The sequence below is a fragment of the Urocampus carinirostris genome, chromosome 10 (assembly GCF_059441175.1).
Source record: "Urocampus carinirostris isolate Australia breed hairy pipefish chromosome 10, RoL_Ucar_1.0, whole genome shotgun sequence".
Lineage (NCBI taxonomy): Eukaryota > Metazoa > Chordata > Actinopteri > Syngnathiformes > Syngnathidae > Urocampus > Urocampus carinirostris.
In genome coordinates, this window is record NC_142358.1 from 27,333,115 (window position 1) to 27,349,869 (window position 16,755).

The window sequence follows — 16,755 nt, forward strand, 5'->3', positions numbered from 1 at the left end:
TCAGTAAAAATATACAGTACTCCAATTTCTATTTATACTGGAAGCGGCACCTATAGTCACCATGTCGGAAATCGGGTGGGCAACAATTCTCACAGAAAGCCAAGGAAAAGTTGGCCAAAAGGCGACTGCCATCATCTGGTGAAATGGTGATTTTATTTTTGTACAAATTTATTTTATGATGCAATCAATATTACTGATGGGCCACATACAGATGCTCCCCTACTTATGAACATTCGAGTTACGAAAAACGGTAGATTTGGAAAAATATCCGGACATTGCTGTAAGTTAGATTTTGTATCGTATGCACCATTTTCCGAGTAAAGGACAGTACTGTAGTGCTTCTTTCTGCCACTACCGGCGTGTGGCGCTGTGAGAGCTCATCTAGCATCAACCCCAAAGAAGAAGAAAGAAGAAGAAGAAGAAATCCGGCTTCCTCTTCCTAGTTCGTGAGTAAAGATACTATACTGTATCTCCAGCGCGCTAAGAACTTTGACATTTTCATAGTTTAATATCTCGCGCATCCATTCAATATGGTTGGTGTAAAGAGTAAAGCAAGGTGTGCCGTTTCTTTTGAAATGAAAATGGAATAAGAAAGTTTGATGCGGTTGAGAAAAATGGTCAGATCGCTTTTTTTCGTTCACTTTTTACCACAAAGAATGAAGTCGCCTAACTCTTGAAGCTAATCTTCCGATATTAAGTTAAACTTAACTTTATTTATCTTTATAGAGCATTTTTTTTATGAAATGTTTATTTTTTGTACAAAACAATACAGGTTACTTATACAAGCCTTAAACATACTTATATAAACCTTAAACATACAAAATATAGCACTGAAGCAACTGACGAACAAATTCAACTCACGAATGATCATCAAATTTGATGATGGGCCATAACTGCCCCCTCCGGCCGGACTTTGGACATATCTGCTAAAGCCAATGGAACACAATATTTTAGTTGACTTGCAAAAATGGAAAAAGGTGACTGAGATTTTTTTCTCTGCAGTTTTTTACATCTGGAACCAAAAAAATGAACAACAAAAAAAACTTCTTTTACAAAAACGAATCGATAAATGCTAATGCTAAGTGGTAAAATCAGCGATGCACCAAAATATAATGATTGTCCATAAATGAGAAATGCTTAGCTCAAAAAAAACAAATCACAATTTTTGGGGTTAAATATTACTCTGAGAGTTCATAGATGAGCATTGGGCTTTTGAAGTGTACATTTTTGGGGGGATTTACAATTTGGGTGAAAAAATTGGATATTTTTGGTATATTGTCTAGGAACAACCAAACAACTTCAGGGATGAACACTTGAATGTCACGCACAACGCAACCGATGAAATTTAGTAAGTTATCTATGTAGTGTGAGAATCTTAACATCCCAAGTCTAAAAGGGGACACAGGACAAGGGTGGGTGGAACGATCCAAATACCGATATTATCGATACTGAGCAAGTCCTTGGATCATATCGATACTATTGTCTAAAGATCAATACTGTCTTCCCATTTTAATTTTCACTGTAATAATTCTGATCCAGGGTCATAAGATTATATATACATTATAACTTTTAAAATGGATCCAATTGTGGTTAAACTTTATTTGCACTACTGATTTTATTTTCAAAATATTGTGCCATGAAAGGTACCGTATTTTCGGGACTAGAAAGGTGCACCTGATTTTAAGAGGTACCTGCAAAAATACCCCTTTGTAAAAGATTATTTTTCATATATAAGGCGTATTGAACTATAGGGCGCATGCAATTAAAATACAAAATAAAAGAACGTAGATCATAGAACATAAAATTTCATATGACATAAATATTGGGGAATCAGGTTTCACAACTAAAATGAATCAATCCATTAATAAAGGGTTACTCAATATAGAGCATTTTGTTGTAATAATGCATTTCTGAAATCTTTAACCGTAATTCCTGCTTTATAAAAGCGCACTGCAAATTTGGGGTTTTGGGTTGCGTGTTATAGTCTGGAAAATAAGATGTTTTAGTTGACTTGTTGACATCGTTATACAGTATTTGTATTTTTGTTACAATGGTAACATTTTGAATGGACTCGCTCCACTTTTGTTCCTAAACATGTGCTGCCATTGAAGTATTTAATCTTTGATACTGTCAAAGGTTTTTAACATCGTATTGTTTACAATATTCAAAGTTTGGCTACATTTGAAAAATATTGTGCAATGGAAGGTATTATAGTTGTCATGTTGACTTTTTCACATTTGTATTTTTATTACATTTCTGCTTTTATTGCTTGAATCTCTTCACTTTTATTCTGAAACAGCTGTAAAAGGAATATTCATATTTATTCTTTTATACTATTAAAACACGTGCAACGTATGTGAAAAAGGAACAAAATCAAATCACAGCAATAAAAGATATTAGAAAAGAGATACCGCCGATTTCCACTCAAATACTCCGTGTGCAAACCCAAATGGAAGACGGTCAAATTTTAAAATCTTTTAAAATGATTTTAGACCGTTTATGCAAATGTTTTGCATAGTGTGTACCCAACAATAAGTTGTACAAGTTTAGAATGGTGTATAACACACTTACCTGCAGTAGCAGTTCCCATAGACCGCAGTCTCCTGGGCCACTTGCCCTGCTATTTACTGATACACGGTGTCCACACACTTGCAGGTTTTGTGACACTGATCCCACCTAAGGAAACATAAGGACACAGGTTACGTTATACCGAATGTTGGTATCCCGTTTATGCAAATGTTTTGCATATATATAACACTACAGAGTTGTAAAACTGCAACAAATACAAAGTTTAGATTACAGTTGTTTCTTTACTGTGAATATATACATGTTAAATCACATATGTAAACACACATTATATATATATATATATATATATATATATATATATATATATATATATATATATATATGTCACGGTCGCCGTGGCGACCAGTCTGCCGCGCTTCCGAACTCAAGCTGTAGCAGATCAGCTACTTAAGGCTGGGTTGTGGGTTTGGCGGGCGCTGGCTCATTACACATTCCCCGGTTTGTTATGCCTTGTCCTGTTTTTGTTTAAAACATTGTCCGTTCTGTTATGCCTTGTCCTGTTTAGTTGAGTTGGAAGAATCAACTGTTTGTTTTGTCATGTCCCAGAGTTATGGACAACTTTTATTTTGTTAAATAAAACTTATGGATCGTTACGCAATTGAGTTCTCCCTTCCTTCCTCCTGCCTCCGTTCTGGTCCGGTCACCCCTTCCACTCCACCACGCCTCGTGACAGCCCCCTTCCATTCCGTGACATATATATATACATATATACATACATATATACATACATATAAATATACATACATACATACATACATTTATACATACATATACATTTACATATATATATATATATATATATATATATATATATATACATAATATACATATATATATATATATATATACATAATATACATATATACCGGTACATACATATACATACATACATACATATACATACATATACATATATCCAGTGGGACCTCGCTACTTCGCGGTTCCACGTTCGCGGGTTAAGAGCTTCGCGGGTCTAAAAGATAATAATAATAATAAAATAAAATAGCTAAAAAATAATAATAATAAAATAATTTTTTTAAGCATTTTAGTGAATATATACATGTTAAATCACATATATACATGTTAAATAACCGCTACTTCGTGGTTCCACGTTCGCGGGTTCAGAGCTTCGCAGGTCTAAAAAATAATAATAATAAAATAAAATAATTAATTTTAAAAAAAATAATAATAATAAAAAAAAATTAAAACGCATTTTTGAAGGGGCGTCGCTACTTCGCGGATTTTCACTTTTCGCGGGTGGTTTACTGTAGATATATATATATATATATAAGTATACAGATATATATATATATACAGGACTGTCTCAGAAAATTAGAATATTGTGATAAAGTTCTTTATTTTCTGTAATGCAATTAAAAAAACAAAAATGTCATACATTCTGGATTCATTACACATCAACTGAACTATTTCAAGCCTTTTATTATTTGAATATTGCTGAATTTGGCTTACAGCTTAAGAAAACTCAAAAAATCTCAAAATATTAGAATATCATGAAAAAGTATACAAGTAGGCTATTCAACTAATCACCTGAATCATCTAATTAACTCGAAACACCTTGCGAGGGTTTCCTGAGCCTTAAAAACACTCAGCTTGGTTCAGTAAACTAAATCACAAGTATGGGGAAGACTGCTGATCTGACTGCTGTCCAGAGGACCATCATTGATACCCTCCATCAGGAGGGTAAGACACAAAAAGAAATTTCTCAAAGAGCAGGCTGTTCACAGAGTGCAGTTTCAAAGCATATCCACAAAAAGTCTGTTGGAAGGGCAAAAATGTGGCCGGAAACGCTGCACAACCAAGAGAGACGACCGCAGCCTTAACAAAATTGTGAAGAAGAGCCGCTTCCAGAATTTGGGGGAGCTTCAAAGACAGTGGGCTGAAGCTGGAGTCCAGGTATCAAAAGCCACAGTTCACAGACGTGTCCGGGAAATGGGCTACAATAGCCGTATTCCCATGGTCAAGCCACTTCTGAACTCAAGACAACGGAAGAAGCGTCTGACTTGGGCTATGGAGAAGAAGCACTGCACAGTTGCAGAGTGGTCCAAAGTCCTCTTTTCAGACGAAAGCAAGTTTTGCATTTCATTTGGGAGTCAAGGCGCCAGAGTCTGGAGAAAGGCTGGAGAGGAGCAAAATCCAAGTTGCTTGAAATCCAGTGTGAAGTTCCCACAGTCAGCAATGGTTTGGGGAGCCATGTCAGCTGCTGGTGTTGGTCCACTGTGTTTCATCAAGTCCAGAGTAAATGCAACTGTGTACCAAGAGATTTTAGAGCACTACATGCTTCCATCTGCTGAAAAGCTCTATGGAGATGAGGATTTCATTTTCCAGCATGAACTGGCACCTGCCCACAGTGCCAAAACCACCAGTAACTGGTGCACTGACCATGGCATCACTGTCCTTGATTGGCCTGCTAATTCCCCTGACCTGAACCCCATCGAGAATTTGTGGGGTATAGTTAAGAAGAAGATGAAAGACACCAGACCTACAAATGCAAATGAGCTGAAGGCCGCTATCGAAGCATCCTGGGCATCAATAACACCTCAGCAATGCCACAGGCTGATTTCCTCCATGCCACGCCGGATTGATGCAGTAATCTGTGCAAAAGGATTCCCAACCAAGTACTGAGTGCATCAATGGACATTTTCAAATGTTTGATTTAGTTTTGCTGTTATAAAATTATTTTTTTACTTGGTCTGAGGAAGTATTCTAATATTTTGAGATAGGATTTTTGAGTTTTTTTCAGCTGTAAGCCAAAATCAGCAATATTCAAATAATAAAAGGCTTGAAATAGTTCAGTTGATGTGTAATGAATCCAGAATGTATGACATTTTTGTTTTTTTAATTGCATTACAGAAAATAAAGAACTTTATCACAATATTCTAATTTTCTGACACAGTCCTGTATGTATATATATATATATATATATATATATATATATATATATATATATATATATATATATATATAGCAGCACGGCGGGGGCAGTGGTTAGCGCGTGTGTGGCACAGTTCTAAGGTCATCAAATCGAACCTTCCTGTGCGGAGTTTGCAAGTTCTCCCCGTGCTTGCGTGGGTTTCCTCCGGGCACTTCGGTATCCTCCCATATTCCAAAAACATGCATGCCAGGTTAATTGGCCGGTCCAAATTGTCCCTAGGTGTGAATGAGTGAGCGAATTTTCGTCCATGTGTGTCCTGCAACTGGCCCGCAACCAGTTCAGGGTGTCCCCTGCCCACTGCCCGGAGACAGCTAAAATAGGCTCCAGCACCCCGCGACCCTACTGAGTATAAGCTGCGCAGATAATGTATGGATGGATGGATATATATGTGCATATATTGTTTCTTGCCTGTGAATATAACATGTTACTATACCTATTTGCCAACATGTTTTCCTCATTTCAAATTTTTTTTTTTTTTAAGTTTTAAGACATTATTCTTTGTGGCCATAGTAAAATTAAAAAATGTTTGCAATATTTCTATTCTTTTTTTTAAACATTGAAAAAAACAAATGAAATGCCTATTGCTTTAAATGAGATAGTGAGATAATTTTCCTTATTCGTCTATTTTGAGAAACAAAATCAAATTATGCGATTGGCTGGCAACCAGTTCGGGATGTCCCTTGCCCACTGCCCGGAGGTGGCTGGGATGGGCTCCAGCCCCCCCGCGACCCTAATGAGGATAAGCGGTACGGCTATTGAGATGAGATGAAAATCAAATTATTTAAACCGAGGGACAAATATACTTAAAATGTTCATGTTTTTATGTAAAGCAAATATAAACTGTTTTGAAATGTTAACAGCTCTGACAACTACAGTATTTATTATATTAATAGTTTCCTTTGATGTGCAAGGAAACTATTAAAATTTTAACTATATTTCTTTTTCAATTTTGCATTTTCAAACAGCAAAACAGTTCATGTACTTTCTATTTTTTTGGTTCAATGACAAATCATCTAATGACTTTTAACTTCATATATACAATGATATTCTTATTGCCAATTTCTAAAAGGGTAGGGGATAATACAAGTCTGAGAACTACCCACAAAATGATGAAAAATGATTTGACCTGAAGGCTTTTAATTTCAAAGTTTAAAAAGATCCCAAAAGACTATAAACAAAGCTGCTTGACGTAACCAGATTAATGGGATTGGAAAATGTCACTCCGACACCCCTAATGACACCCATTTCATTGATAGTCTAATAATACACATGTACAGCAACATTGACAACAACCTAAATTGACTAAAAACGTAACATATTGCGTTCTAGCTTGGTGCTTATAACTTACAGTGTCATGATTACCGATGTGATTCACCTGTGCCCGCTCCTTTGGCGCCAACTGCCTCGGACTCTGATTGGCTCCCTGTCACTATTTAAACCCACTCCCTTCTGTCACCTGTTGTCAGTCCGTTTGCGAACCTCAGTGTACTCTAGGCAAGCTTTTTCGACCCTGACTCCCACCTGTTTTTGCTCTAGTCTGTTTCCCGGCTTCGACCCGTTTTTTGATCCTGACCACGTCTACTCTCCTCTCCTGGCTTTGGACCTGTTTCCGATCCCAACCACGTTTTTTCCTCTCCTGTCCGGCTACTGACCCGTTTTTTCCGTTCCCGACACCACCCTCACTCGCCACGGGTGTCCCACTTCCGCGTTTAGAGTGACCTGCTTACCGCATCCAGCGATCACCGGATCGTGGGTGCAACCCTTTCCTTTCTTCCCAATAAAACTGAGAAAATCGTAACGAGGGAGGGTTCTGTCTCCACTCTGGTCTTGGCGTACAGTCTCGACAACCCAATGAAAATGGACCCATACCAACAAAACAAAATCTAAACTTCATTAAAAAGCACTAACGCCAAACTTGTATCGAAAAATCCAAGTAGATTGCTTGGATGAAGACCTGATTGACTGATTCCGGGAAAAGTTCATTTATTGCATAACAGTATTTCAAAACTCCTGTTTTGATACGACAACTACAAAATCTTTCACTTTCAACATAAGGGGAATGGGCTACCCGCTTAGCTGTTAGGCAAAAAAGAAGAAAGCAGAGAAGCTCATCTATCATTAGTGTACTTCGGTTTGAAGACGTATCCAGCAAAGAGAGGAAAATGGCCAACCCAAAAATGCATGTATTTAAAAAGTAATTTCGTTTTTATTAGGTGCTCACCCTTGTTGTCCTGAGCGATCCGGCCAATAGACAGTTAGTTCTCGGCTCCCACTTAGGAAGATGTGGCCCCGGAGAGTGAGAGGATAGCATGAGCACAGCCGTCCAGAATGCAACAGATCAGGTTACAGAGCTGGTAAATATAGCAGACACCTATGACCTCTGCGGGTCACTTAACACTAAGATACATTCCAGTTTGCTTTTAAGGAACGCGCATTCTGAAAAAGTTACGCTGGACAAACAACATTTGCAAAAAAAAAAAAAAAAAAAAACGCCAATTCTGCTAAAGAGTGCAGAAGTTTGCGACAGGATTCAATAAAGGAGCTCAGCTCACGTGTCAATTTGTCCCTGGTTTGTGCCAGAAAATAATCTCATGGTACTGCAAATAGCATAGCCGCACTATTTGCACTGGACTCAGACTTCACACCACTAAGTAAAATGTAATAACACGGAAAGAACAGCGAGCAGTACAACGCAATCTGTTCTGTGACTTTGCTTGACTTCCAAGTCATTTGAATTCTAAACAAGTGCCGCAGTAGGAAACAATGTTAAGGGAATGCATGCGATTAGTAGGGTGGGGGGCGGTACTGGGAATTTTGGTATCGATCCAAGTAAATATGAAGTAATATCAATCTATACCGATCTGATACCTATACTTTTTCCTTGGAAATGTCATGATCATTGAGTAATTCAACCCTCACCCTCTTAAGTTAGTTTAGAACTACGATAAACACTGCACAAACATTTTAGGCACTAAAATTGTTCATTTTCAAAAATGAACCTGTCAGAACCATGACAAATGGAAGACCCAAACGCGTAACGTTTGTCTGTGTAGTGTTTGTTGATGCCCTTGCAACATTTATTGGAGCCTGGTCATCTCAGAAGGGGGATTACCTCATGTGCGTTCCCTTCTCAAGGTTTTATTTCCTTATGCTGAGGTTTTTGAGTTTTTCCCTTGCCCTCATGTAGGTTTTAGATCAGGAGATGGTGCGTTAATTAATGACTGTGTCGCGGCATAGTGGTTGAAAAACACTGGTCTATATGAACTGCGTGGAGGCTAAATGTAAACAAAACACTGCCAATCAGAACGTCACTGTGCCCTAGTGTAATGGCACCTCCAATTGCACTTTGTTCTGGGATAGTTGAAAAAAAAAATTCAAACGCACTACAAGCCCCCTTCCTCCCAATTTGAGAATCAATGAGCTACCCCAACATGAAATTTCATCTGTTTTCAGAACCAGAACAAATGGTAGACCCAAACGCGTAACGTTTCACTCAAAGGTTTATTGGGATATTGAGGAAACAAACGCCAGCGATTCAGTGCTCGCTGAACAGGGGGAGCAAGCATCTCACGGGATCGTAACGTGAGTGGAATGCAGAAGTGATTCGCCGGGACGGAAGATCGGAGCGTGGTCAGGGACAAAAATGGGCCGATAGCCGGAGCGGGAGATCAGAACGCGGTCAAAAGGACAAAACGGATCGACAGCCATAGACAAACAGTAAATTAGGAACAGACAAGTAGGAAACGGGACCCAGAGTCAAAGTGCTTGCCTTGCGTATGCAGAGGTTCGCTGACGGACTGACAAGGAGTGACTGGAGTACTGGGTATAAATAAAGGAATCAATCGGGCAACTAGCAGCAGCTGGCGCCAAACGAGCGGGCACAGGTGAGTGCAATGAGTAATCATGACATAACCGTAAAGATTGTATAAATATAAATCATTCTGTTAAACCTGTTTAAGAACAAAAGACAAGAGTCAAAAAAAGAAGCAATGTAAAAAAAATACAAATACAGCATTACAATGTCCATTAGACGACTTAAGTATCTTCCATCGCACAATATTTTGAATATAAAGTCAGTAAGAAGCCTTTTGAGTCTTGTTGCCATAGTGACGATGGATATAAAGGTTTTTGCTCAGGAACAGTAACATGTTTACCTTTTAGTTTGCAGCTTGTTGCTCTCTTTTTATTTCCTGTGTTTATGTCAATTTGTGGTGTTGCTGCGGTAGAAGGCCACTTTACAACAGTAATGACACCTGGCATTTTCCTTTTTGGTAGTTGAAATAAAAGTCCACACTGTGCTGCACTTCCTGTTAACTTTTAATTTTTTCAGGTTTTGGCACATATAGTTTGCCCTCTTTTCTGCCTAACAGGCAGGATCCATCAGTAGGCCGGTTAATAAGATGTGCTTAAAGTGAGCCAGCCTGTCTGTCACACCCTTAGCTATAAACTTAATGAGTGTCAGAAAGCTTGGCGTGAAAGATATGCGTAAGTTTAAAGTATATTGGTGGAGGAGCAAAGTGTAGATCCCAGACAATAGTACCAATCCGATCAAAGTGCTGACATGTCAATAATTTTGAAATTTGGATCGAACTCCCCAAACTTAGCAACTAGCTTGAATTCATTGCGTTCATGCATTTCTCTCTCTTATCAGACTTATTCTCATGGTAATACTTTGGGGGGAAATAAACAAGCAAAACATGATAAAACTTCACACTTTTCATGATGTTTTTTGTAGAATTATATTTACCCAAAACTCAGACACATTGGTTTTACATGGGAATGATGCTTGAGTTGTCATGATGTTTTAGTAGGCTTTCCTGACATCTTTTTACATTCCCGGAGAAAATTGAGTATTTTATGCACACCGCAGGCTGACAGGTATTTGGAACATAATTCATCTAACTGGCTAACCCAAAGCTTCCAATTCCAGCTGTAGAAAAACTAAAACATAAAAAAAAAAAAAAACAATTTGGTATATGCGGGCGGCACGGCGGTGGGTGGTTAGGGCGCATCCCCACAGTGAAGAGGTTCAGGGTTCAAGTCCAGCTACCGCAGCCTCCCCGTGTGGAGTTTGCATGTTCTCCCCGTGCCTGTGTGGGTTTCCTGCGGGCACTCTGGTTTTCTCCCACATTAATTGGCCGGTCCGAATTGTCCCTAGGTGTGAATGAGCGAGTGAGTTGTCTGTCTCTGCGACTGGGGTGCAGGTTGTCCCCTGCCCACTGCCCAGAGTGCTCCAGCACCTTGCGACCCTACTGAGGATAAGCGGCGCAGATTATGGATGAATAGATGTGGCCTATGCAACGTCTCATGGGAGATACTTTGATCTTTAATAAATTAAATGAAAGAAAAAAATAGAAACAAAAGAAAAAATCCAACAACAAAAGGAAAAAAGAGAGCTTAAAAAAAGAATATTCTTTTCATTTTTATATAAACAGAGTAACACTGAATAACACTGAATAACAAATACTTATTAACCTACAAAATATGATAAAATACCAAACACTTCTAAGCTTTTTTATGCTCAACAAAGTCAGAGTCAACAACAGCATATTGACCGATAATAAGAGAAAAATGGCGTCTCAAAGGGAGCCGAATGACACGAGTCGGATGCCGCCGCATTCACCAATCGCCTTTTCTTCTGCCGCATTTGTAATTATTGTTTTTGTAATCGCCGTTTAACCATAAGATAGTCGCTCTTATGAACGGGGACATGATCCGATAGGTGTGATGTAAACAATTCAGAAAAGAGCGGAAAACTGAGCCACTAAAAACAGCGTCGGGTGTGCCAAGGGGGGGCCTTCTGCAGCATGAGAAACGAAGCGCTTTTGACCGTCAATAACCAGGGCCCAAGGCAAAAGCGAGGTAAAAGGCGGTTTAGGGCACAGCAACCACTAGGGGGCCTCCAAGAGTGGTTAACTTTTTTGGTACCAATATTGTCACTTTGTGTGTCTATGCAAAAATACTTCCCCAGAAATAAAACAAAAACACTACACAATAACTACAAAACTAAATGTCAAATATAGTGCTTGAAAACAGGGACCTCATATATTATTTTGCCTACATGCTGAAAATGAAAAAAATAGTATAGAACTACTACAAAAATACTACTACAGTAATACTATATTACAAAATACTACTACAGAATTATTTACTTCAAAAATACTACAAAAAGACAACTACAGCAATATTACAAAACACCAAGGAAATATGACAAAAATACTACTATGGAAGTACTACAAAAAATCTACAAAAATACTACTAAAATACAGCTTTGGAAATACATCAATTATACTGAAATACTAAACAAATACCAAAACATAAAACTATAATATAAAAAACTACTAGAGAAATACTACTACAAAATACTACTACAAGATGATTACAACAGAAACTGCAAATTACACGATACTACAAAAATTATCTTGTGGAAATATCACGAAAATACCACAAAAATAAGACCACAGTATAACACAGTACTACAAAAACACTACAGAAATACTACAGGTATACAACAAACATTTTTATATGGAAATACTACAAAATACAACAAAAAATACTACAGTAATACTCAAAAATACTATCAGATAACTAATTCGAACAATTAGGTAAACTACTATCTAAAATGTACTGTAATAATACATAAATACTACGAAACAACTACAGATATACAACAAAAACATTACTTTTGAAATACAACAAAAGTATTACATAAATACTAAAAAAATACTTCCATGGAAATAAATAAATATAGTACAATAAAGGAATAAAATTAAAGTAACACTACAGACTTCAGAAATATTGGAAAAAAAACTACAGCAATACTTCAAAACTAAATAACAAATGAAGTGCTTAAAACAAGGACCTAATATACTATTTTGCTCGAATTGTGGTCGTTTCAAAATCATTTTAACGAAAGTAATCTATTTCAAAAGAAGTATACCATGAAGTATACCATGTCACATGCGGCCCCCGTCTCCAAATAGTTGCCCTGGAGTAGAACATGGAATGAGTTCTCGTAGGTATGCAAACTAACAAGTAATTGGGGGCCCAAAATCTAATTTTCCTTAGGGCCCCATGAAGGCTTGGGCCGGTCCTGTCAGTAACGGTAACAACGTTGTAACGGTGGAAAAAAATAATTAGTTAGTTTACCTCGTTACATAACAGCGTTTTTCATAACAGAATTATTCCCGTCACTGAAAACACCATCTACTATGAAGCATGGAGGTGGAAACATCATGCTTTGGGGGCTTTTTTTCTTATCCGCATGAAAAAAGAAAAACATGGGGCCATATATGGGAACATTTTGAGTGAAAACTTTCTTGCATTAGAAAGGGCATTGAAGATGAACCGTAGCTGGGTCTTTCAACCTGAGAATGACCCCTAACACACTGCCCGGCAAACAAAGGATTGGCTTTGTAGGAAGCATAGAGTGGCGTAGAGTGGACTAGCCAGGCTCCAGATCTCAACCCAATAAGAAATATTTGAAGGGAATTGAAAGTTTGCGCGCGGCATGACGAATGTGTGGTTAGCTCACAGCCTCACGGAGCAGAGGTTCAGGGTTCAAGTTCAGCTACAGCAGCCTCCCCGTGCAGAGTTTGCATGTTCTCCCCGTGCCTGTATGGGTTTCCTCAGGGCACTCTGGTTTCCTCCCACATTCCCCAAAACATGCATGTCAGGTTAATTGGCCAGTCCAAATTGTGTGAATGGGTGAGTTAGTTGTCTGTGTGCCCTGCTACTGGCTGGCAACCAGTTCAGGGTGTCCCCTGCCCACTACCCGAGGACAGCTGAGATGGGATTGATGTTGAGATTGTCGTGTTTGTTTGCTGCTGTTGGTGTCAGTGGATTTGTTCAGACCAAAAAACAATCGATTTTGGCCTGGACGGATCTATTGAAACTAACAAAGATGTTATATAACGAAATTGTGAATATGCTTGATTGCTGTTAAGATTGTCGAGAAGGGTTGTTCAAACCTCACATTGTTTGTTTGCTGTTATTAGGGTCAATAAATTTGTTCAAACCGGACGGATCTATTGACACTAACAAAGATGTTACATAACGAAATTGTGAATATGCTTGATTGCTGTTAAGATTGTCGAGAAGGGTTGTTAAAACCTCACATTGTTTGTTTGCTGTTATTAGTGTCAATAAATTTGTTCAAACATTGGTTAATTACAAAAAAGAAAACATGCAATTGATAGTTGTTACTAAATCTTTTTAGTTCAAACAAATACAAATCTTATTAATGTGTTCACATTTTTAAGACTCTCCAAAATTGGATACAAGACATTTAATGCCAATTAGAGGTTAGATCGGGCCTAAAAAAATTCAGCCCGACCCGACCCGAGTCGTTGGTATATTAACCCGAACCTGTCCAAACCCGACGGATTAACCTGGTTTGATAAACAAACCCAAAATTAACCCAAAGCTTTAACTTTCCGCCAAACACGAATCTTTACTCCGGCTGTGCGGACCTCAGCGCCGCACTGTGCTTTTCGTCCGAACTAGGCAGCTTGGGATTTACTTGGGGCTGAGTCCTTCAAATTAAGTGTGCACTGCGAATGCAGCGCCTAAATGTACGGTTTGGCGGCAAAGCGCGCATCTCGGCGACGTGCAGCGAACGAAAGTGACACTGAACAAAATAGCATCAAAATCTCAAATTCAAGCTGCAAATAATGGAAAATTTGGCCAAAAGGTAGAAAGAAAGTTTGGAAAGCTTGTAAGCTATAGGCAAAAAGCAAATATGAAGTCTGAAGTGTGAGGGAGGTGAAGGCCGCACGTCTTTTACCCAAACACCGAGGAGGAAAATTTCTTTGAATTTAGTGATTTTGAGATAAAATGAGAGTTTGGTAAGAAAGTTCTATATCCAAATCATTACTTGAGTAAAAGTAAGTGCATGCTGTGTAGATCTTCCACAAAGAAGGGAAAAATAAATAAATGGCGAGAGAGTAGCCCGAACCCGCCCCAATTTTTGAGCCGGGTGAAGGATTTTATACATTTGACTATAAAGGATTTTATACGATTGAATACAAGTTACATTTAATGAATTTAATGCTATAGGTATTTACTGACTGTGCCTTTATTGAAAGTTCAGGGCAGGCATAAGTGGTGAAAGAGATTGTTTACAGCTACAGGACGTACTGCTGATAAGATAATCAGCACATCCAGACGTTGTTGACGCAGGCGTTGTTTTGAGTACCCCAGACATCGGGACACTCGTCTACGAGATGGTGAAGCCCAGGGGGCTTCTTTGGCACGCCCATGGGAGGAGCCGGCACACGATATGCGGTGAGAAGATGGCCAATAGGAAAAAAGCTAAAGGACTTCAGAAGAAGGCTTCCCAGAGACTCCAATGTCACTAATTCGGCCGTTTTCAATGGAGTACACTTAGTTAAATTGTTAGGGAAAATAAATCTGCCCCCTTGTGGAATATCGGCTTTCCTGTTCATTTTTCCCTCAAGAAACGAGCGCGCATAATTGTTGGGTGAATGTAGGTTGTGTTTGGTCAATGGAGCCAGATAACTAATTCAAACAATTAGGTAAACGGTGCTTTTTGATATTCAATTCCCAACACGGGTCAGAATCGGGCCGGGTCCAAGATCTTACCTCTAATATCAATAAATGCCTTATTTTGAGAACAATAAATTCAATGCGTTTTAGGACTTTTCAAGTATTCGCAGAAGCTAAAAAAGACAGAGGCAATTAGGAAGCACAACGCAATGTGGACTCTGTGGTCCGCTACTGTGGCAAGACCACATATTTACATAAATGCATGAAAAAAAACAAGTTAAATGAAAAAAAAAAAAACTCTTACACTGAACTGTTAAACCATTAAATGCTAAATATATTTTTGACTTTATAATTCCGTGATGACAGGTGAAGTCGAGCCTCCCCTGACTGTACTCGACTACTTCAAGTGCACTTTACTGACTCACTAATATTACAAATTGAAGTGAGGGTTATTAAATAGAGAGTAGAGACACATCTCTCATTGGTGTGGTGCAATTTCGTGGACAGGCTCCAGGAAAGGTGTTATGTGACATGTCACACTTGACACGAAAAGATGATAGAATGACATAGCCTTCGGTAAGCGCTAGCTAACGCAACCTACAGTATGATGACGATAGTGGTCATGAGGGTGACAAGTAGTGATGACTTATCGACGTGACAAGAGTTCAGGAGTTGTAATTCTTCGCTAATACCTCATTATGCTTGCAGAATACATTTTCTCCAATGTAACCAAAGAAGCACCCCTAGACGGATGCTGGGGACGTGGCTTAAAACCGCAGCATCGGATTTAGAACTCATTCAACACAATTCCAATGTTTTTCACGGCATCCTAGTAGAGTTGGGTAAACCACATCCGTTTTTTGCATACAAGAAAACCAAGCTTTTTTAAAACGACATTTCATTCCCACCACAAACTACATGTGAAAGAAAAGAAAACAAAAGTGTTCGGATACCTCTACACACCGTTCTGTCGATTTTTTTGAAAGAACTTTTGAGACTTTTCCTGAAATGAGCTACATTTGACGCGAATGATATTAGAAGGGACCATTGAAACTAAATGGAATAAACCCTTAACCGTTAGGCAAGGTTTCCATGGTTTTGAGAACTGGTTCGGACGTTTGCGCCACTCGGTGTGATGGTAACCGCAAATACTCACCCAGCAGCGGGAGACCAAGTGGTAGAAACAAAACCCCTTTAGAAAGTAGCTCGCTGGCCGGTTTGCGCCGCTTTCGTCCCGGTTACATAAGTTGCAGTGGTCGGCTGGTGTTTGAACGGAAGATCCGCAGTCCGGGGCGTTTAATGAAGCGAAGGCTGGAATCCAGTCGTTTCTTCTATGCAGTAAAAGAGTTTCAGCCACCGGGTAGCGGTAAGGGTCTCTTTAACGGTGACGTCACTACGGCAGGCGAGCTGGGTTTTGATTGGTCAGAATTTCACGATGAACGTCACGCAGCCACGGCGGTGGACTGCCTCCCACTCCGTCGTCAAGGCGATGAACGTAAACATCACCCACTTCGGTCGCTAGAAAAAATGCTGCGTTCTAGGTTGTGAGGAAAGGGGAATACTAATGTGTATCACTGTACGCTGTCGTCTTCGCGATGTCATGATGTGAGTTCCACCTAAGGGAATTTCCCAGAGACAGCTATCCATCCATTTTCTGCACCACTTATCCTCAGTAGGGTCGCAGGTGTGCTGGAGCCCATCTCAGC

The 16,755-nt window shown here is 39.0% G+C and overlaps 1 protein-coding gene across 1 annotated transcript in view; it reads right to left on the bottom strand.

Annotated features, from left to right (window-relative positions):
- Positions 1-16,396, bottom strand: part of usp2a (ubiquitin specific peptidase 2a) — a 74,237-nt gene extending 57,841 nt beyond the window's left edge. Inside the window, exons 1-2 of the mRNA XM_088346513.1 lie at positions 16,206-16,396; positions 2,572-2,676 (exon numbers count right to left, since the gene is read on the bottom strand). The gene's annotated coding sequence lies outside the window, so the exon portion shown is untranslated. The remainder of the gene's footprint in view (positions 1-2,571; positions 2,677-16,205) is intronic.
- Between the last annotated feature and the right edge of the window lie 359 nt (positions 16,397-16,755).